General features: G+C 37.4%; 1 protein-coding gene across 2 annotated transcripts in view; it reads left to right on the forward strand.

The window, feature by feature from the left end:
* LOC139117261 (neuropeptide Y receptor type 1-like) overlaps nucleotides 1-25,063 on the forward strand; it is a 67,751-nt gene that overhangs the window by 10,671 nt on the left and 32,017 nt on the right. The window contains exon 2 of one of the 2 annotated variants that reach the window (XM_070680207.1): nucleotides 1,234-1,328. The exons of the other annotated variant lie outside the window; for it this stretch is intronic. The gene's annotated coding sequence lies outside the window, so the exon portion shown is untranslated. The remainder of the gene's footprint in view (nucleotides 1-1,233; nucleotides 1,329-25,063) is intronic. 2 annotated transcript variants of the gene reach the window in all.

Here is a 25,063-nt window from a genome sequence, read left to right on the forward strand (position 1 = left end):
CACTACCTTAAGCAAACTGGTATTGCAGTTTACGCGAATTTACTTTAAGGCCAGACGAAATACCTGCTCGCAAGAAAATGTGTAGAACATCATTCAACTAAGGTTCTGCAAGTAGTTTGTGAAATGGTAAACTAGCCTGCCTATAGAGATTTAGGATTTGCCAAACTTTACTTTAGCAAATTGACGTATCGAAGAAACATCTATCTATCTATCTATCCATCTATCTATCTATCTATCTATCTATCTATCTATCTATCTATCTATCTATCTATCTATCTATCTATCTCTCTCTCTCTATCTATCTATCTATCTATCTATCTATCTATCTATCTATCTATCTATCTATCTATCTATTATCTGTCTGTCTGTGTGTCTGTCTGTCTGTCTGTCTGTCTGGCTATCTGTCTCTCTATCTTTCTATCTATCTATCTGTCTATTTATCTCTCTATCTTTCTATATATCTATCTGTCTATTTATCTCTCTGTCTCTCTGTCTATCTATCTATCTATCTATCTATCTATCTATCTATCTATCTGTTGTCTGTCTGTCTGTCTGTCTATCTGTCTCTCTATCTTTCTATCTATCTATCTGTCTATATATCTCTCTGTCTCTCTGTCTATCTATCTATCTATCTGTCTGTCTGTCTGTCTGTCTGTCTATCTATCTATCTATCTATCTATCTATCTATCTATCTATCTATCTATCTCTATCTATCTATCGATCGATCTATCTATCTATCTATCTATCTATCGATCTATCTATCGATCTATCTATCGATCTATCTATGTTATTCTTTACCGGATGGTGGGAAGTATGGACATTCTTGGAAATTAAGCATAAGCGTACATGATAGGCATTTTTGTAAACATCACTTGTCATGCTTGAATTATTTGCGTATTGACTATCTAATTTGCATCCAGTCTGAACTCACTTACAGCCCAAATTGTTACAAATTAGGATTGATACCGGTTACTTTATTACAGTCGTGTACAATTTGGGGTAATGTTATTTTCAAGATAGAGAGCTAGCTATTCCACAAAGAGCATTGTATGTCTGCTATGAGCCTTATAAAATTTGAAAATTATTTTGATCGTCTTTTGTAGGATTATATATTACCCTGCACGGATGACAACTCATAATTTCTCTGCGTATGAATTTCACGATTTATTTCCGCAGTGACAGTCATTACTTGTATATTAAGTTGATAATGTTCTTTCCTTTGCCTTTCCGCAGATTAAACGAATGGTAAAAAGATGATCGAAGATCAGATGAGTTTACACGCACACACCCTTCGCAAGAAATGTGCTACTTAACTGTAAATCCATAAGGTAATTTTGAATGTTATTTACAACGTTTGATGATTGTCTACCGTTCTTTATTGAGAACCATCAGGGACATCCTATGATGATTGATACAGGCAACAAAATGCAGTCAACACGGTCGTGTCGCTATATCGATAGGCGAACGTAATTGCTCTACGTTGTCTGACAGCAAATTCTACACATCGGATCGTCGCGGCTGCGTTCAATGATAGGCCGTGACTACTCTAAATGGTCTGACAGCGATGTCTACACAGTGCAGCTGTGTTTAGACGCCGAACAGGGAGATCACAGTTACTGCTGAAACCCTCATCAATATGTACTTAACTTAAGCATGCAATTTTCCGTCGTTTGCCAAGAAACCAGCAATACAGCCTCCAATTTATTCAGGTTGCCATAAACCATATCTGTATCACGTTTCATCAAATTTGGTGTGGCTATCATAAGTACATAACTTCGTTTCAAATTATTATTTTAAAAAATTACAATAACAAGTATACATATAACTGCTACATGTCTTCCACTCTAACTTTTCTGAGTATATTCAACACACGTGACAATTTCATCAGTTTTAGTCAAAGTCTTATAATAACGTACCTGAGTGTGAACGTTTGTTAGAGTTCATACCATTAAATGACCATAAAACTATTATTTTTCTTTGAGTTTACTCAAATGTTTTATGTCTTATCTCTACAAGTGTCACAGAATTTGGTGCTTTCGTCATTGATATGTAATTTCGATTCAAAGTATTTGTGAATATTCAAATTAGTGATAAGTTGACGTTGAATCGTCATAAGTTTGTACGATCAATATAGGAGTAGCACATACATTGAACCTAATGCAGCTATCTCTGAGAACATCCGATTTTTGGATGATTGCTTGCGTTCAAATTGGCATAAATTATAATGCTTATACCAACTAGAAACTTATGAGTAATGCCTCACTTGAAAATTAATCTATGTAATAGATTTGAATCTGGTCAGAGCAGCCGTTCTTCCGCGTCACACACACCAACATACGCACTCATACACACATACATGCACACGCTGGTATGACACTAGTGGCTCCCATGTCTGAACGTCAAAACTAAAATCACTACTTGATGTTTACATTTTCCTGTCGGTAGCATGCAGACATTCTGATCACGTGACGTGAAAAGGGCATTAGCGAGTAACAACTCATCCTAATAAATCAATTTTTGACGAATTACACAACTCGTTCCATCAGCTCTCTTTAAAACAGGATAAGTAACGTGACACATCAGAGTAAGTGTACATAAGCTTCTTTTAAAAATGATAATAATCCCCAGTTGGCACAGGCCCACCATAGCATTTCGTTTTAACAATCAAAGTACATCCGATGCAAAGATAGCGAGTACGTGTTTTACTTGGTATAGCTTTCTGACGATAGATGCGCCTCTGGAAGACACAGTGTTTAAGTACTTTTCTTGTATACTCCTTGTGAAAACTCTTCGTAGTTTTTCGAAAATCTATTTTTTTATTTATACCCATAGATTTAACACAGGAATGACCGCCATTTTGAATTTCAAATATCGGTAAATGTTCGATAATGTATCCCTCGGTCCAAATTTTTCACTGTGACGCCTTGATCATTGTTCATGATTTGTTAGGGAAATGGTTGAAAGTTTCATTGAGGAAAGTTTGAGCAAAAGTTTAAGTCACTCACTTTCGAGGCGCATACTACCTTAAACAATATTTCCGAAATTCCAATGAGCGGGAGAGGGGGCGTAAGCCATGGCTGCCAATGCTCAATTCTTTTCAGCAGCGCCTGTCCTCAATTACAAGAGCAACACATTACTCCGTCAGTGACTTGCAGGGGGCGTTCGGTGTTTGTAAAACTCTAATACTTGAAACACAAATTAAAGTACAGGCTACGTTACAGATAAACTTGGAAATCTCCATTCGGTTGTGTTGGACCGGAGGTGAAGTTGTTTCCGCGTTTCATTTCTAGGTTACATTGATTCTTGACCGACCTGTTGACATGTCGCTAGTTGAGTCAATAGGTTGGCTGGCTGGTTTCTTTATTACTACAAGTAATTTTATCAATTTTGACTGTGATATTTCAAATAAGACTTCGACTCCAAACCGTCTGACTGCTTCCTTTATTACCTATACGTCTTTATCTCCTCTCCAGCCAGTGCGCATACTGCTTTAATTGTTCCACAAATATTGCCAAGGGATCCGTCATTATTTACGGCCTGGGGGTCGAAGGAATTTCGTCGGAATCAGAAATTTCGAGTAACCCCCCCCCCCACCGCCAACCATGATGAATTTGAGTAACCCCCTCTCTAAATCTGAAATTTTCACTGACCCCCTTCCCTTGTGAGTAATTGATGTGTGTAATGATGCTATCTGAGGTGTTTCAATTTATTTTTGCACTCAGTAAAACTGTTTGGAAATTACATTGAGCACAGACATTTTATTACATTTTTGCATGACCAGTGTTTGAGTCACAATATTCAACAACCAAACAATGACCACACATGTTGTGAAAAACAATTTTCAGTTTGCCAGAGATTGAAGACAAATGAATATGCAGGAATGGAAAATCTGTGACCTTCTTGTGTCATTTCTCCAGCTTCCAGCTTCTAATGAAAAGCCTGAATATGGTATGTTTAAATGTCAAATGGTTATTTAACTGAGGTCAATTACAATGTTTTTGTGATAATAAACGATGAATTCACAACAGTTCAGTTTTGTCCTAGACCCCGTGAAATTTTTGAGAAATTGATGTGTGCAATATGGTGCAATCTGAGATGTATTTTCAATTTTCCTTTTACCAGTAAAACTGTCAGAACACCCCAAGCGGGGAGAGCGCGAGACGGGGTGTCCCCACCTCTCGCATCGAAAATTTTGAGAAATTGATGAGTGCAATGGTGCAGTCTGAGAGGTGTTTCAAATCATTCCGCACAAAAAATTGAGTACCCCCGCCCCCGTTCTTCCTCTCCACATTTTGAGCAAGCCCATTGAAGTTTTCAATTTTTTGAGTGACCTCTCACATTCCTCCGACCCCACAGGCCGTAAATAATGATGGCTCCCTTTACTTGCTAATCAGCTGTCAGTATCAGAGGATTAACTGATTAACTAAACAGCACAGCCGTCCTACACGTTGTAAAATAAGACAAGGGATAAAGATCACAGACATGGGGTCATGATGTCGTCCGTAAAACTAGTGGACGCTTAAAGTATTCATGAATTCGTAATAAAAAAAGACGGTACAAAACTTATTATTCATAAATAAACGGGAAATTGGCTCGCTAGTGTGACCGGTCATTGTAAGAAAATACTGAAGAAAAGACGAAAACCCGAAAGCCACGACCTCACGACCGGTCACGTAGGAAAATGTCGGGAAAAATTCAACACTTTACAGCCAAGACCGGTTGTGGAGACAAAATACTGAAAAAAGTGAATACCTGAAAGCCACGGTCGTTGTCGGTGAAAATTCAGCGCTTTACAGCCATGATTTGGCTATCAGTTGCGGAGAGAAAGTACTGAAAAAAGCCTCTAATTAACTAATCGGCTGTCCGTATCAGGGGATTAATTAAGTTAACACCACAGGCGTCCCACACTTATATTAGACTTAATTTACTACATGTTACTTACTAATTAATCCGCTGATAGGGACAGCCGATTAGCAAGTTGGCAACGTTTGTGGAGCAATTAAAGTGGTATGTACACAAGTTGGAGAGGATTTAAAAGACGTATAGGTTATAAAGAAAGCAGACGATTTTGGGTCGAGATCTTTATTTGAAATATCATAATCAAAATTAATAAAATAAAATAAACCAATGCACAAAGAACCCCATCCCTCCCCACAAAGAGGACTTACTGCTTTTCCCTCTGGTAAAACATGTGCTCTGATACTGGTGCCATGGCGTTTGCTACCTTTGTAAACATTGTCTGAATAATGCTTACTATCTGCACAGAGAAACCACAAAGGAACATAGACAGAGTGGCAACGTGTATTGTTTAAGGCGTGAAGCGGTTACGTAACCCATCCATGTTCGCCTCGCCTCAGGTTGCTCTCGCCTCTCTTTTCCGAAGATTGCCGACCATGCATCCTTCGGTCATGTTCGGATTTTCGCCAATTGTTAAGCGAAAGTATGTTCGGCAAAGTTTGTATTGTTGTTGTCGTGTGGTGCTGCGCGGAATTGACGTGCTAGCGAAAACGGGAGTGTTTTGAGCTTCAGGAAAGTGAGTTTTACCGTTTTAAAAATTCCTCTCATATTTTTATATAATGAGTGTGTTTGAACCAAATTTGAAAGTCTTTTATCCATACTGTCTGGTTTTACTCAATGGTTTACGGTCAGTCATACCGTCTTTTACACGTGCGTCAAGGAAGGATGTTTATGAAGCTGCTAGCGTGTTATGTTTTGATTGGCGTGAAGCAGTGTTTCTGGCCTGAGAGCTCACAAAGTAACTATGGTTGCTACGCGACTGGCGGTGCGATGCCATCTCGTCGTATTTTTCGCATAATCTCGTGTAATTATCAACCACAAACAAAGCCTCCAAAAAATTTAACACCTTTGAAGCTCATTTTTAGCTCACGTGTGTAAACACGTAGGCTATTGTCATAGCGATGTCTGTCTGTCTGTCCGTGTGTGTGTGTGTGTGTGTGTTAGTGTGTGTGTGTGTGCACGTGTGTGTCTGTCTGTCTGTTTACACGATAACTCAAAAACGCCTGAACGGATTCAAGTAAGATTTGGTACACAGGTACCATGTGCTACTTGCAAGAACTGATTAGATTTTGGTTAGTGTGGCTTGCATATTAATGAAGTTATGCAATATCGTTTTTTTCCATACAATGGTTTCCCTATGGAGACGGTAATGACAGTGTAGACATATATCAAGAAATACTGCACAAAATTTCATGAAACTTTTCACAGATGACAGTCTCAGAACATTATGATGATACTGTGAGTGTCATGTCAATTATCTACTCATTTGCATATTTAATGAACTTTTGTTATTAGTGAGATAACTCTGAAATTCCTGCACCAAACTTGATGATACTTGCAACAAATATTGATCTGATATATATCTAATTATACTTCGAAGCATTAGGCAGTGTCAAGTTAACAAATAGCTCATTTGCATATTTTATGAAGGTTTGTAATTAGTCATATAACTCCGATATAACTTCACCAAATGTGATGAAATCTGCTGCAGATACTGATCCGACTGATATCTAACTGTAGTGTAAAGCATTTAGTAGTGTTAAATTAATTAAGGGTTCATTTACATATTTAATGAACTTTGTAATTAGGTATATAAATCTGAAATTACGGTCAGTGAAATTGGGTACAGATATTGTTTTGATAAATATCTTATAGTACTGAGAAGCATTTGGCAGTGTCAAGTTAACAAATAGGTCATTTGCATATTTTATGAAGTTTAGTAATTAGTGATATAACTCCAAAATAACTGCACCAAATGTGATGAAATCTGCTGCAGATACTGATCCAACAGATATCTAATTATGGTGTAGAGCATTTAGTTGTGTGAAGTTAATTAAGGGTTAATTTGCATATTTAATGAACTTTGTAATTAATGATATTACTCCAAAATTAAAGCATTAAATTTGATGAAACTTGCTACAGATGTTGATCTGATAAATATCCAATTGTGCTGAGAAGCATTGAGCAGTGTCAAGTTAATAATTAGCTAATTTGCATATTCCATGAAGTCTTATAATTAGTCATATAACTCCGAAATAACTGCATCAAATGTGATGAAACTGCTGCACATACTGATACGACAGATATCTAACTGTGTTGTAAAGCATTTAGTAGTATAAAGTTAATTAAGGGTTCATTTGCATATTTATTAAACTTTGTAATTAGGTTTATATCTCTGAAATTTCGGCACTAAAATTTTGTGAAACGTGCTACAGATGTTGATTTGATAAATATTTAATTGTGCTATGAATCATTGAACAGTGTCAAGTTAATTTAGGGTTTATTTGCATATTTTATGAACTTTGTAATAAGTGACATTACTCTAAAATTACAGCATTTGAATTGAATAAAACGTGCTACAAATGTTGATCTGATGGATATCTAATTGTCCCATAAAGCATTGAGCAGTGTCAAGTTAATTGACAGCTCATTCGCATATTAAATAAAGTTTTGTAATTAGTGATTAAACTCTGAGAGTACTGTGCGAAGTTTTAAAAACACCTGCTACATATAGTGATAACATATATATCATTGTTCTGTGAAGCGCACTACTATTAATGAACCTGTTGTAAAACACGTGAGCATATTCAGTTCATATCTGGTAATATGAAAAGCCAATACTCTACCAAGACGACCGTGGAACAAAAGGCATGCAAGCGTTGCCACTCTGCCTTTGTTTCTCTGTGGAGAAACATAGACAGTCGCAACGCTTGTGTCACGCGGGAAGGTTTTGAGCCTACAGATTGATATCATAACACTTGCATGCCTTTTGTTCCATGGCCGAGCCAAACTCCAGCTAAACTAGAAAGTTTAGAACGCTTTTTGGATCGGGCTAAATATCGTAATTATCGGATATATCGCTGGCATAACGAAATTTAACTCTTCAGGGCCGAGCTAAACTCCAGCTAAATAAGAAAGTTTAGAACGCTTTTTAGATCGGGCTAAATATCGTAATTATCGGATATATCGCTGGAAAAAAATTCGGACTCTTCAGGGCTAATCTAAACTCCAGCTAAATTAGAAAGTTAAGAACGCTTTCTAGATCGGGCTAAATATCGTAATTATCGGATATATTGCTGGAATAAAACTTTGGACTCTTCAGGGCCGAGCTAAACTCCAGCTAAATGAGAAAGTTTAGAGCGCTTTGTAGATCGGGCTAAATATCGTTATTATCGGATATATCGCTGGAAAAAAACTTTGGACTCTTCAGGGCCGAGCTAAACTCCAGCTAAATTAAAAAGTTTAGAACATTTTCTAGATCGGGCTAAATATCGTTATTATCGGATATATCGCAGGAAAAAAAATTGGACTCAAGGCCGAGCCAAACTCCAGCTAAATTAGAAAGTTTAGAACGCTTTTTGGATCGGGCTAAATATCGTAATTATCGGATATATCGCTGGCATAACGAAATTTAACTCTTCAGGGCCGAGCTAAACTCCAGCTAAATTAGAAAGTTTAGAATGCTTTTTAGATCGGGCTAAATATCGTAATAATCGGATATATCGCTGGAAAAAAACTTTGGACTCTTCAGGGCTAATCTAAACTCCAGCTAAATTAGAAAGTTTAGAACGCTTTTTAGATCGGGCTAAATATCGTATATTATCGGATATATCGCTGGAAAAACGAAATTGGACTCTTCAGGGCTAAGCTAAACTCCAGCTAAATTAGAAAGTTTAGAACGCCATTTAGATCGGGCTAAATATCGTAATTATCGGATATATCGCTGGAAAAACGAAATTTGACTCTTCAGGGCCGAGCTAAACTCCAGCTAAATTAGAAAGTTTAGAACGCTTTTTAGATCGGGCTAAATATCGTTATTATCGGATATATCGCTGGCATAACGAAATTTGACTCTTCAGGGCCGAGCTAAACTCCAGCTAAATTAGAAAGTTTAGAACGCTTTTTAGATCGGGCTAAATATCGTTATTATCGGATATATCGCTGGCATAACGAAATTTGACTCTTCAGGGCCGAGCTAAACTCCAGCTAAATTAGAAAGTTTAGAACGCTTTCTAGATCGGGCTAAATATAGTAATTATCGGATATATCGCTGGAAAAAACTTTGGACTCTTCAGGGCCGAGCTAAACTCCAGCTAAATTAGAAAGTTTAGAACGCTTTCTAGATCGGGCTAAATATCGTAATTATCGGATATATCGCTGGAAAAAAACTTTGGACTCTTCAGGGCCGAGCTAAACTGCAGCTAAATTAGAAAATTTAGAACGCATTTTTGATCGGGCTAAATATCGTAATTATCGGATATATCGCTGAAAAAAAAACTTTGGACTCTTCAGGGCTGAGCTAAAGTGCAGCTATGAGTAAATTAGAAAGTTTAGAACGCTTTATCGGGCAAAATATCGGAACTTAGCTTTGTTAGCTGTGTTTTATCGTGTTTAGCTTATTTAGCTCCCATTGACAATAACAGAGTTTAGAACAGGAACACGGCGAGAGACACAATTCCGCACCTAACTCGGTTTCTGGAGGTCCATTTTAATTACCTGGCAACCAATGTCTTTTTGTCCGCTGTTTTTTTCCGGTACCGTAATTTCATCTCTTTCACACCTGCACTGGATGGGTATTTACACCCTTTGAAAGGTTTTCACGGTTTTGATAAGAGATCCTGTCCTACGTTTGCCGATTGTTGGTTCAAGGATTTGGTGCCGGCGTTTCAGCCGAATCGAATAACTGTGATTCATGAATAGGAGAACACCATGGTTATATTTTTCATGATCTCACGGAAGGTCAGGCAATTTCGCCTAGAGATAAAGCAAAAAATAGAACGAACAAATTAAGTTAATTAACTTATTTATATTCGTGGTTAATGTCCTTCGCCCTCGATTACTGTATAAACTTAGACAGCAATATCCATCCTTATATTTTGGTAGTCCAAAGTAGTACCCAGTACAGGTGACAAAATGTTGATTTTCTATGAGTTTGGTTTTGGAGATATGTTTTGATTGTTGGTTTTGGAGATATGTTTGAATTGTTAATTTTCAAAATTGAATATTCTGATCTCACGGTCAGGTGAATATAGTACCACTTAACCTAAGATAGATACACGGATAAAAGTACCTTTTTGATCAGCGCATGCGTTGTTTAACCCTTTGAGCGCCAACGTCAATTTTTGTCACCTTTGTAAAATGAAACTCAAAAATATTCTTTCACAATTCCTCAGAAATTATGATAAAAAAACTGAGGCAAGTATTCAGTCCAAAATCTACTACAAAAATTACAGAAAAATATACAAAAATTTACAAAATGTTGCACTAAAATGTTGGACTCACTAATGATACACCAGACGATCTGTCATTTTCTATTTTTGCATTTCAACAGGATGTAATGTGGATGAAAATACGCACAGGCCAGCAGGAAGTGGTATTCCGTGTCGTTCTCTTTTTAGTCCCCGCGGACGAAGTCCGGCGGAGACTTATAGATTGGGTCCCGTCCGTCCGTCCGTCCGTCCGTCCGTCCGTCCGTCATCAACAGTTTCTCAGACACTGCTAAACTGATTTTGTTCAAACTTGGCACAAAGGCATAGGACTATGACCTACAGATGCACGTCGATTTATTTTGTGATACGATCCAATATGGGCGCGAGGCGGCCATTTTATTGCGATTTGTCATGTCTTTGGACCATAACTCAGACATCCTTGAGCACATTCTGCTCAAACTTGGCACAAAGGCATAACATCATGGCTTTCATATCCATGTCAAATAATTTTGCGATATGTTTCAATATGGGCGCGTGGCGGCCATTTTGTTGCGATTTTTCATGTCTGTGGACCATAACTCAGACATCCTTGAGCACATTCTGCTCAAACTTGGCACAAAAGCATAACACTATGGCTTACATATCCATGTCAAATTATTTTGCAATATGTTCCAATATGGGCGCGTGGCGGCCATTTTGTTGCGATTTTTCATGTCTTTGGATCATAACTCAGACATCCTTGAACCGATTCTGTTCAAACTTGACGCAAAGGCATAACACTATGTCCTACATATGCATGTCAAATTATTTTGCGATACGATCCAATATGGGCGTGAGGCCGCCATTTTGTTGCGATTTTTCATGTCTTTGAACCATAACTCAGACATCCTTGAACCGATTCTGTTCAATTTTGGCACAAAAGCAAAACATTATGCCCTTCATATGAACACCAATTTATTTCGTGATATGATCCAATATGGCTGACAGGCGGCCATTTTTTTGCGATTTTTTCATGTCTTTGAACCATAACTCAAACATCCTTGAACCGATTTGGTTCAAACTTGGCACAAAGGCTAAGCACTATGGCATACATATGCATGTATCAATTAAGCTTGCGATAGGATCCAATATGGCTGCAGAACTGCCATTTTGTTGGAATTTTGCATGTCTTTGAATCGTAATTCAAAGGTCATTACTCCCATTTTGTCCAAACTTGGCACAAAGATCAAGCACTATGGCATCATATACATGTCAATTTACTTTGTGACATGTTCCAATATGGCTGCCAGATTGTCATTTTTTTCCAATATTGCTGTCAGATGGTCATTTTTGGATTTTTTCATGTCTTTGAGGCTTAATCATATGCAAATATTCTTTAACCAATGTTGTTGAGACTTGGTACAAAGATAAAGCACTATGGCATACATACGCATGTCTACTAATTTTGTACTATGATCCATATGGTCAATAGACAGCCATTTGATATAAATTTTGGTGTGATTTTTTTATGTCTTTGAAACATAAACATAGGTCACTATCCCTCGATGGACTGATTTTGTTCAAACGTGATACGAAGATAAAATACTATGGCTGCACTCTTGTGCACATTAATTTGTTTCATTATATGATCCGAAATGGCTGATTACAACAACATACCCGATCCCATACCATTTCGAAAATTCCACCAAACCATGTGTATAGTATGTGCCATCATGACACTGGAGGCAGTAAGGGCATCGTTATGTGTGATGTAATCAAAAGTTCCTTGAGTGGTCATTACCGGCAGAGATGAGTCATTTATTGAACGTTCTTCAGATTACTTTATTATGCAAGTCACAGGCCTGATGCGCCCGTTGCATCAATGTCATTCCACAGCTACCTAGACCACAGCTACCTAGACACCAAAGATTATAACAAAATGGACAAGCGGGGACTGTGTCATCAACGATGACTTGTTAAACAGAGTTTACAGTGCGATAATTGGCCGCAGTGCGTGCTGGTATCACCCGCATTGCCTGGCGCGGACGTTCGCATGACGAGAAGCTCCGACATGCGGACACTGTTGGCTGAAAGACGTCAAACTCGATCCTTTCAGCTACTTGTTGTGCCTCTGCGTAAAAATTTGCTAAAATTACATTAAATAAAGGTGCGAAAATACCTTTAAAATGTCAAAAAATAGGACAGCAGATGTTATATAGTAATTACTTTTATTTAGGCTAGTATTGAATTTACATATGAATAATTGTAGATATTTTATATCTAATTCATGACTTTGGCATTTCTAAACTTACATTACGTTACGTTCAATGAGTGTATCAAATCATGTCACATTTTGGGACAGCAGTTGTAAATGTATAGTAAGGAAAATGCTTCGACAGAACAGGTACTGTATGTCTAAGTATGATTAGTTATTCCGGATTACATGGGCTACAATGATATGTTTTTAAGGTTGCGTTTCACCATTGTATCTTGCAACAAATCTTTGCATTTGACGTCATCAGTAAAAAAAATGCTTGGCAGCAATTCTACTAATATCATGCGCTGAGGTAAAGCAAAACTGCTCGTATGGTCCGTGTGGTCGACGACATAAATATACCGGGAAAACCTTGTGGCCTGCTGATTCAAGTTCGAAAGCCCAAAATTTGCAAAAAAAATTCCGCTTTTGAAAATCTAGGTAACATTGTGCGTGCCTCGAAACTGACAGATTTAAACTTTTCATGCCAAAATATCCCTGCACAAATAGTGTATTTTCAATGTAGCAAGATAATTGATTTGGGCGTTATAAATAATTTCAAGACAGATTACTCCCCATATTCATCAAACAGGTTCAGCAATCGCATGGGAGACCTTTCTTTGCTTATGTAAACCTGCATATCGTCAGCCAATTGCGTAAATTTTATTGTTTTATCTTTTACTTTGAAACCTATTTCACCATCATTCCTAATCGCTTGCGCAAGAATTTCTGCTACTATTAAGAATAGTAATGCTGAAAGAGGACATCCCTGTCTGATGCTCTTTGGAGCTTAAAAGGTGGTGATATCCAGCCATTATTTATGATGGAGCTGTTGCAGTTAAAGTAAATCGTCTTAATAAAATGAATGAAGGATTGTCCCAAGCCGAATTTTTCTAGTGCTAGAAACATAAAATTGTGTTCCACGGTGTCGAATGCTTTGCAGAAGTTTAGAAACAATATAGCTCCTCCCTTTTATTGCTTGTAAGAGAAGTCAATGACGTCTTGAATAAGCCTGAAGTTTTGACCACTAAAACGTCCTTTAGTATAACCAACTTGGTCAGGATTAATCAACTTAGGAAACACCTTTTTTAATCTATTAGCTAAAGCGCATGGTAAAAGTTTGTAACCATGTTTAAGTAAAGAAAAGGGGCCTCCAATTTTTTAGATTAAGCCTAGAGTCTTTTTTTTGTGTATTAATGTTATGATACCATTACCCTGAGAACTAGCTAACACACCTTTATTATAACCTTCATTGAATCCATCTACAACTGTCGTACTTAGAATATTCCAAAAGACCTTATAGAATTCTATTGGAATTCCGTCTGATCCTGGTGTTTTATTGTTTTTCATATTAGATATGGCTGTTAGGCATTCCCCTTCACACAATAATGCTTCACTTTTCTTGATGTTAGACTCTTAGAGGTTATTACCCAATATCGCCTGTTCCTGTGTCGTATCAGCATGAGTGTAATTTGTGCTGCGTCAGACACGAGACGTGACAAATGACACGAATGCTGATACGACACAAGGAACAGGCGATATTGGGTAATAACCGATTTATCATATACCCATGCCCATAATTTTTAGGGAATTTTTACTAATAGAACGAAAAATCTTTAATTTTGAGGCTTTACTTTATTACGCCTTGCGCATAAATATCAGAATGTTTATGTGAACAGGCTTCATTCATAAAGTATACGACGAAGATGTCAACATCACACGCGACATCGCTGCAAAGTCGTCCATATCTCAATGAAACCCAAGAAGAAAGACACCGGGATACAAAAATCGTCATACAGAAGGATTATTTTGAGGTGCAATACGCTATTACAACTGTAACCGATCAAAAACTGCTCAGCTTTAAAGTTGCAATATGGATCAGAATTGACCTTCATATTTCGAAGATTTGACTTTATAGAAAAATCCATAACAATTTCATTTGCAGATTCGACCATTAACAGGAACACGGGGGTGGCTCTAATTCGAGTAAATTGATTTAATTACCGAATAAATTGCTGTTTTAGTACGTACCGTTTGCGAGAGTAAAGCACAAAATTTGAAACGTCATTTTTAGTATTTGAATATGTACGCATGCGTATTTGGTGCATGGTAACGGTTTGCGAAATTGCAACTTCGTGTCAACATGCGTAGCTAGCCTTCCCGCAGACAAGCGGTCAGGTCTCTGCCCGCGCCCTGCCTGGGTCTCTGCTGACTGATTCAGCCCAGTAAAAATGGGAGAAATTAGCCAACAATGTCGGCAAAATAAACAATGTTTGGTCAGATCGAAAGATGGAACTAGAAAAAAGAGTGACACGCGACTACTGCACCACGTCGAGGAGGCAGACTGTGTCTACAGTTTCTCGCGAAAGCACCAACTTCGCTAGCCAGCGGTGTTTCCTCGGGCAATTAACAGCGACCTACCAACACCGTGCGGACCCCACGATTTGTAATGTGAACCGGGCCGTAGTCCCTCCGCAAGGAGTCCCTCTGCAAGGAAATAACTTCGATCTGTTAGCATTCATTGATAATCTATATCCTTCAGGTCAAATATGCATTTTTCGGAAACAAAGAAAAACTGCAGTTTCTATCATGGCATGGTCTCATTTACAACGCGACGCGTCGATCGACGCGCTGACATGGCCATGCAAGACCTGACTGAGGGGCAAGACCGTTGCCAAACTTCTGCATTGGTGGATAAATATTATATAAATATATAAATATAGCGTGCAGATACCTCGCCTTTTAACATGAAAAATGTAACGACATGCAACGTGTAGAGGATTGCGGAAACGCTGTCAGGCACGCGGTGAACACAACCAGATCGGTGTACGTGGTCTGGACGCTGGATCGATCGAACGTACACAGTTGGTGCACACTGCGTGTCACTGACGTACATGTATATGGGTGAGAAAACGATCTTTTGTAGAGCTGTACTTTATCATATCGATATACTTATATTTCTGAAACATTGTGATGCTACCAAAGTTCGGCAAACGCAAATTTACAATGAATTATCATTATATATGTCAAGTTCTGTCATCGTGTCAACATCGCCCCTCCAACGTGCACTCTATTGAGACGTCATCACTCTTGGTGGTACTTGTCACGTGCACAGCAGAAAACGCCAATGTTTTTGTTTTGAAAGTTTGTTTACAAAACAGCTTTTCTAGGCGGCCGAAACGCATCAAAATGAACGTATTTGTATGCCAGGATTGGTAAGAGGCTTAGCTAAGAAGAGTACTTCAACGCAGTATGGTCCATTTGCTTTAGTTTTACGAAAAAAAATCGACAATTTTGATCCATATTGCAACTTTAAATCTATCCTGATTTCGATCGTCGTACGGCACGGAGCTCGCGCGGAGAGGGGACGCCATTTTGTTAGTTTACCTTTCGAGTTGCCAGGTCAACAGTCGTCGCGCGCGCGACATCGCTTTCACGCCACGCGCTCACTACCTGTTCAGTGGAGACCGTGCACAGTGCCGGCGCTGTGCGAACGGCAGAATGTTTGCTAGAACTTGACCAATAAAATACCATGGGAAAACATTTCAAGACACAACGTGATATTTCCGTATTTTGCAACCAGAAATACCCGTGTTCCTCGAAGCCCTTCAAGTTTTTACGTCGACGACATTGCTTCGCAGGCGGGGAGCGGCAGCCATTTTGTTGTTTACGTTGTTTACCAACAAACTGCTAATGTAGTTCGGGAAAACTCTAAAACTGATGACGTTCATCGTGCATATCTCGACGTTTACCGTGAAATATCACGGCTGATATTTTACGTTGAACGTCACTAGGATGTAGCAATATGGGCATGGGTATATGATAATATTTAAATGTCATTGATATCATGTCTTACTGTGATATTGTCAGCACCTTGCGATTTATAAAGTTCCCCATAAAATGACTTTTCTGCCGCCAATATAACTTTGTCATTTGTCATCAACTTACTTATATGTTTTCCTCTAGATCTTTTCTTTTCCGAACTCAAAAGTGCGACTGTTTCTTTCCTCATACCACTTCACTCCAGATCTAATTTGAATCCTTCGCAGTTGACTTACATATATCACAGGCGGCCCAATCACTATTAATAAGCTTATTATTGAGTTTTCCTCAGTTTTCTCTGTCACTGTCAGTCCCTCTCCTTTTCTTCATGCTCTGACTGATCGTAGTAAATAAAATAAATGACTAGGGAGGGGGGGGTTACACGTGTGAGTTAAGTCCGGAGTTGACACCGGAATAAATTTAAACCTGTGTCAGTTGGACGTGTGAACAGACAACACGGAACTAACAAAGAGCTAAATTAATTCGGTGTCGGAGGGCTGGTTCAGGTTCGGTGCTCCGTACTAAACAACGGCCTCTTTACACATGTGACCAGAACACCGAACTGAACGCCGAACTATATCCTGTCTTCAGGCTTGCAGTCATTACCACAATGGACGGTGTTCAAGTAAGAAGCTCTTGCGATCGCGGCAACAATTGGTCACAGGAAGAGATCAGGCTGTATGTCAATCTGGAGAGACGAAAACGTCATCCGTATGATTGACAGCACGTCGAGGGATCGGCAAGTGTATGAAGTCGTCGCTAGCAAGGCCAGGGAGAAGGACAGCGGAACAATGCCACTACAAAATTAAACAGTTGCGAGCTCAGTTCAAGTCCGCATGAAGGCGCGACATAGGCTTTTTTCTTTATTATCGGATAATATCGTCTAAAATGTATAAGTTAGAGAGTTCCAGGAATATGAGACCCAAGTGATCTAATAGGGATAATATTATCGACATTATCCGATAAGACAGTGTTTATAGAATTTTCCACCCATCTACTTCTAATATTAGACTCTAACTTAGATTTTAGACGATATTATCGATTTTATGGGATATTATCCGATAAAACAGTATGTCAGGCATCTACGTCTTCCCCACTCATCTAATATTAGACTCTAACTTAGCTTTTAGACGATATTATCGATTTTATCGGATATTATCCGATAAAACAGCATGTCAGCCATCTGCCCCTTCTCCACTTGTCTAATATTAGACTCTAACTTAGATTTTAGACGATATTATCGATTTTATCGGATATTATCCGATAAAAAAGCATGTCGGGCATCTGCCTCTTCCCACTCGTCTAATATTAGACTCTAACTTAAATTTTAGACGATATTATCGATTTTTATCAGATATTATCCGATAAAACAGCATGTCAGCCATCTGCACCTTCTCTACTTGTCTAATATTAGACTCTAACTTAAATTTTAGACGATATTATCGATTTTATTGGATATTATCCGATAAAACAGCATGTCGGGCATCTGCCCCTTCCCCACTCGTCTAATATTAGACTCTAACTTAGATTTTAGACGATATTATCGATTTTATCGGATATTATCCGATAAAACAGCAAGTCAGGCATCTGCCCCTTCCTCACTCGTCTAATATTAGACTCTAACTTAGAGTTTAGACGATATTATCGATTTTATCTGATATTATCCGATAAAACAGCATGTCAGCCATCTGCCTCTTCTCCACTTGTCTAATATTAGACTCTAACTTAAATTTTAGACGATATTATCGATTTTATCTCATGTTATCCGATAAAAAAGCATGTCGGGCATCTGCCTCTTCCCACTCGTCTAATATTAGACTCTAACTTAGATTTTAGACGATATTGTCGATTTTATCGGATATTATCCGATAAAACAGTATGTCGGGCATCTGCCTCTTCCCCAATCGTCTAATATTAGACTCTAACTTAGATTTTAGACGATATTATCGATTTTATCGGATATTATCCGATAAAACAGCATGTCAGCCATCTGCCCCTTCTCCACTTGTCTAATATTATACTCTAACTTAAATTTTAGATGATATTATCGATTTTATCGGATATTATCCGATAAAAAAGCATGTCGGGCATCTGCCTCTTCCCACTCGTCTAATATTAGACTCTAACTTAGATTTTAGACGATATTGTCGATTTTATCGGATATTATCCGATAAAACAGCAAGTCAGCCATCTGCCCCTTTCCCACTCGTCTAATATTAGACTCTTACTTAGATAACTTAGATAATATTATCCGATAATGCCTTTAGTGCCAATGTCGCGGTATCCTCCAAGTCCGTGTCCGACAACAACCTTGGTTGTGGGAGAGCTAGAAAAACGATGCCATTTTACGATGAGTTGTAGGTAGTATTGAAAGGGAAAGCAACTCCACACATCGTTTATATTTGGGTTGTTTACGTTTTATTCATGATATTATGTATAATATAAGTGTATATCATGTTTGGCTGTTTTATGTAAAATGTTGCTTAGCCATGGCGAGACGTATCCGTAATCTACGTGTCTTGTGTTAATCCGCACTGGAGCAGAGAGACTACTGTGACACTGCGATCCTTTGGCGCTACTTTTCGAAAACAGAGTTTTCTTCATCAGTCACTTAAAATTCATTTTTGATTGGTGAGACGTGTTGAATGGTTGATTGTTTTTATTTGGCAATATGTTGTTCCACTTTCGTTTTGTAGGGAAGATAGAATTAACTGTTTGATCTTGTTGTGTTTGTGTAGGTTCGTGTGAACCTGAGTTTGAGCTATCGTAGTTTTTGTGAGGTCTGGCGGTTAGAAGTGTGTCGCCTATATGTCTGTTCCCTCTATATGCGATTATTGGTTGGTTTTGGAACAGTTTTTTAGTGTTTCGTCTTTCCAAAGTTCAGTCCAGTTTTCTGTCAGGGCTGGCTTGATTTTTGTCGTTTCGATGTACGGGCTATACGTTGTTATGAAGACTACTGCATTGTTGGTTGCGTTATTTCTTTGGCTTGAACCGAACTAAATTTATACCTTGTGTATAACGTGTAAACGTGAGATCGCTTAGATCGCTGATAAGGAATATTTACAGAGCGACTAATCAGATTCCCTCAGGTTTAAAAAAATACACGTGTAAACCCACCTACTGACTAACCCATAAAATCCCTGATAAGTCCACGGATTAGCATAATTAGTCATGTTGACTATTAATTACAAGATGTGTGTATATGAGAGAAAAACGTCTTTGTAATGGGGTGTGAAATAAATAAGGGTCGAGAGGCTAGGTTAGGCTATAAAGTCATTTATTAGCTCACGTGTGTAAACACGTGGGCTATTGTCATAGCGATGTCTGTCTGTCTGTCCGTGTGTGTGTGTCTGTCTGTCTGTCTGTCTGTCTGTTTACACGATAACTCAAAAACGCCTGAACGGATTTAAGTCAGATTTGGTACACAGGTATCATATGCTACTTGCAAGAACTGATTAGATTTTGGTTAGTGTGGCTTGCATATTAATGAAGTAATGCAATAACGTTTTTTTCTGTACAATGGTTTCCCTATGGAGACTGTAATGACAGTGTAGACATATATCAAGAAATACTGCACAAAATTTCATGAAACTTTTCACAGATGACAATCTCAGAACATTATGATGATACTGTGAGTGTCATGTCAATTACCTTCTCATTTGCATATTTAATGAACTTTTGTTACTAGTGAGATAACTCTGAAATTCCTGCACCAAACTTGATGATACTTGCAACAAATATTGATCTGATATATATCTCATTATACTTAGAAGCATTGGACAGTGTCTAGTTAATAAATAGGTCATTTGCATATTTTATGAAGTTTTGTAATTAGTCATACAACTTCGATATAACTTCACCAAATGTGATGAAATCTGCTGCAGATACTGATCCGACTGATATCTAACTGTAGTGTAAAGCATTCAGAAGTGTGAAATTAATTAGGGTTCATTTGCATATTTAATGAATTTTGTAATTAGGTATATAACTCTGAAATTACGGAACCCAAGTCAGTGAAATTGGGTACAGATATTGTTTTCATAAATATCTAATTGTACTGAGAAGCATTTGGCAGTGTCAAGTTAACGAATAGGTCATTTGCATATTTTATGAAGTTTTGTAATTAGTGGTATAACTCCAAAATAACAGCACCAAATGTTATGAAATCTGCTGCAGATACTGATCCGACAGATATCTAATTGTGGTGTAAAGCATTTACTTGTGTGAAGTTAATTAAGGGTTTATTTGCATATTTAATGAACTTTGTAATTAGTGATATTACTCCAAAATTACAGCGTTTAATTTGATGAAACTTGCTACAGATGTTGATCTGATAAATATCTAATTGTACTGAGAAGCATTGAACAGTGTCAAGTTAATAATTAGCTCATTTGCATATTTCATGCAGTTTTATAAGTAGTCATATTACTCCGAAATAACTGCATCAAATGTGATGAAAACTGCTGCATATAATGATCTGACAGATATCTGACTGTGTTGTAAAGCATTTAGTAGTGTAAAGTTAATTGAGGGTTCATTTGCATATTTAATAAACTTTGTAATTAGGTATATAGCTCTGAAATTGCGGCACCAAATTTTGTGAAACGTGCTACAGATATTGATTTGATAAATATTTAATTGTGCTTTGAATCATTGAACAGTGTCAAGGGATTAGTGCATATTTAATGAACTTTGTAATTATTGACATTACTCTAAAATTACTGCACTAAATTAAATAAAACGTGCTACAAATGTTGATCTGATGGATATCTAATTGTCCCATGAAGCATTGAGCAGTGTCAAGTTAATTAACAGCTCATTTGCATATTAAATAAAGTTTTGTAATTAATGAGTAAAATCTGAGAGTACTGTGCGATGTTGTAAAAAACCTGCTTCATTTAGTGATAACATATATATATCTTATTGTTCTGTGAAGCGTACTACTATTAATGAACCTGTTGTAAAACACGTGAGCATATTCAGTTCATATCTGGTTTTTATTTAGTCACGTGTTCACACACGTGAAGCATATGTCGCAGCGATGTCTGTCTGTCTGTGTGTCTGTCTGTCTGTCTGTTGGTCCATTTTCTCAAAAACGGCTGAACGTATTTCAGTCAAATTTGGTAGACATCTTCAGAATTCAAATGGCTAGAACTGAAAAGGTTTTGGTGGGCGTGGCTTGCATATTAATGAAGTTATCACAGTTTTAATTTTTCTGATACATGGTAGTCTATGGGAAGCTTGTATCTGTGGTTTGAGGGCGCTATCCCCACGTTACACTCTGGCTAGACGATGCTGAAATAAGACTCGGTTTCGGATTCGGTTTCGGATTCGGTTTCGGATTCTAGAGACTGAAAGAAATTTTATATTTTCAGCCAATTGTTACACTGTGGAATACTGGATTTTCCTTACTTTCCCTGGACCCTTTTTTCAGCTAAAATAATATCTAATCACACTAAACAAAGTGAAAATAAGTATATAGGGATAACTTAGCAAGACAAATTTTTTGACAAAATGTCATGTGATCTCGATGACCTTTGACCTTAAATATGAGTATATGTCCGTAACTCAGTAACCACAAGTGCTACACCCTTCATATTTGGTATGATGGGAGACCTTATGACATCACATCCTGTACCTTATTAATTATGTGCATATCTAATTCTGAGCCAGCAAATAGAGCTAGAGGTCTGATTTTTGGTATATAGGTATAACTTAGCAATACAATTTTTTTGACAAAATGTCATGTGACCCCAATGACCTTTGACCTCAAATATACATATATGGCCATAACTAAGTAACCCCAAGTGCTACACCCTTCATATTTGGTATGATGGGAGACCTTATGACATCACATCCTGTACCTTATTAATTATGTGCATATCTAATTCTGAGCCAGCAAATAGAGCTAGAGGTCTGATTTTTGGTATATAGGTATAACTTAGCAATACAATTTTTTTGACAAAATGTCATGTGACCCCAATGACCTTTGACCTCAAATATACATATATGGCCATAACTAAGTAACCCCAAGTGCTACACCCTTCATATTTGGTATGATGGGAGACCTTATGACACCACATCCTGTACCTCATTAATTATGCGCATATCTAATTCTGAGCCAGCCAATAGAGCTAGAGGTCTGATATTTGGTATATAGGGATAACTTAGCAATACAATTTTTTTGACAAAATGTCACGTGATCTCGGTGACCTTTGACCTCAAATATACATATTTGTCCATAACTCAGTAACCACAAGTGCTACAGCCTTCATGTATGGTATGATGGGACAGCTTATGACGCCACATATTGTACCTCATTAATTATGCGCATATCTCATTCTGAGCGAGCCAATAGAGCTAGAGGTCTGATTTTTGGTATATAGGGATAACTTAGCAATACAATTTTTTTTGACAAAATGTCACGTGACCTCGGTGACCTTTGACCTCAAATATACATATTTTTCCGTAACTCGGTAACCACAAGTGCTACACCCTTCATGTTTGGTATGATGGGACACGTTATGACGCCACATACTGTACGTCAATAATTATGCGCATATCTCATTCTGAGCGAGCCAATAGAGCTGGATGTCTGATTTTTGGTATATAGGGATAACTATAGGAGAGAAATTTTTTGACCAAATGTCATGTGACCTCGATGACCTTTTACCTAAAATCTATGTTTATGTCAATAAATAAGTAACCACAAGTGCTATGTCCTTTGTATTTAGTAGGATGGGAGACCTTATGACAACACACGCTTTACCTTATTAATTATGTACACATCTAATTCTGGGCAAGCGAATAGAGCTAGAGATCTGATTTTTTGGCATATAGGGATTAATTAGGAATATAATTTTTTTTTTGAAAATGTCATGTGATCTTGATGACCTTTGACCTTGATTATACATATATATGCATATTTCAGTAACCACAAGTTCTATACCCTCAAATTTTGATAGGATATTAGACCTTAAGATGTCACATCTTGTACCTCATTTATAATGCGCATATGTATTTCTTGGCTGGCCAATACTGCTAGAGGTCTGATCTTTTTTTCCCGATTTAGAACCGTAACTTAGACATGCCTCATGTGTTTCAAATTGGGAACAACGACATAGACCTATGTGCCCATAGATCTCAACATATACACTCCAATGATACTTCTTAATGACCACATTTTCCTGCCCCATCAAGACTAGTACTCCTATTACAAGTGGGGACTATGTCATTGTAAATGACTTTTGAGTTAATGGTTGTATCACAGTATTCGATATATCTAATTCTGTATTTTTTCCATTTTATATTCTGAATAATTACATTAAACATATTTCACTGTCTCCAGTACATTTCATTTAAGTATTTTCACTTCATGCACTTTATCCCTTTCACACATGTTCAAATATCTGACCAGAGAACAAACACTAAATAGTCCAGGATGGGAGCTACAGTGTCATTGACGCTATTTTTACTTCAGCCAATTCCTAATTTGCATATTAAATGAATTTTCATACTTAGGGATATTCATCTGAATTGACTTGATCAAAATTGATGTAACTTGCTATGTACATTTCAGACACTGTAATACAATATTATTGAAAGTCATTAATCATTTTCTCTTCAGCAAATTCCTAATTTGCATGTTTAATGAACTTTCCAATTAGAGATATATATCTGAATTGACTTGACCAAAGTTGACAAAACTTGCTACATATATTGCAGATACCATGATACAACATTATTGACAATCATTAAGCATTTTTACTTAAGTCAATTCCTAATTTACATATTTAATGAACTTTGCTTATTAGGGATATATACTGGGATTTACTTGATCAAAGTTGGCAAAACATGACAACATTGATGATTATACCTGGTTAAAACAATATCGAAAGTCATTTCACATTTTCATGTCAGCTAATTTACAATTTGCATATCTAATGAGCTTTCACAGCTCGGCATATATGGCTTGAAGGACTTGGCCAACGGTAATTACACTTGCTATATAAATGACAGCAGTCAAAGAACTTTAATATTTTTATTTCAGCTAATTACATATTTGTATACTTCATGACCTTTGAGAATTAATCAGCGGTGATTATTGTTCATTATGTTGATCATAATACTTTCAATGAAGTTGCAAACATGTGGCAAAGGTTCAAATTTACACATAACTGTATGAAACACGTGAGCATTTTCAGTTCATATCTGGTTTACTACGGTCAGTCAGAGCATCGAGAGGAACTGATAGAGAAAACTGAGAAAAACTCAATAATAAGCTTATTAATAGTGATTGGGTCGCCTGTGCATATATCTGAGTTAACTCCGTCTTTTTGTCTTGATATGTTTTTAGCTCACGTGTGTAAACACGTGGGCTATTGTCATAGCGATGTCTGTCTGTCTGTCCGTGTGTGTGTGTCTGTCTGTTTGTCTGTTTACACGATAACTTAAAAACGCCTGAACGGATTCAAGTCAGATTTGGTACACAGGTACCATATGCTACTTGCAAGAACTGATTAGATTTTGGTTAGTGTGGCTTGCATATTAATGAAGTTACGCAATATCGTTTTTTTTCCGTACGATGGTTTCCCTATGGAGACGGTAATGACCGAGTAGACATATATCAAGAAATACTGCACAAAATTTCATGAAACTTTTCACAGATGACAATCTCAGAACATTTTGATGGTACTGTGAGTGTCATGTCAATTACCCTCTCATTTGCATATTTAATGAACTTTTGTTATTAGTGAGATAACTCTGAAATTCCTGTACCAAA

Source organism: Ptychodera flava, chromosome 18 (genome assembly GCF_041260155.1).
Source record: "Ptychodera flava strain L36383 chromosome 18, AS_Pfla_20210202, whole genome shotgun sequence".
Taxonomy (NCBI): domain Eukaryota; kingdom Metazoa; phylum Hemichordata; class Enteropneusta; family Ptychoderidae; genus Ptychodera; species Ptychodera flava.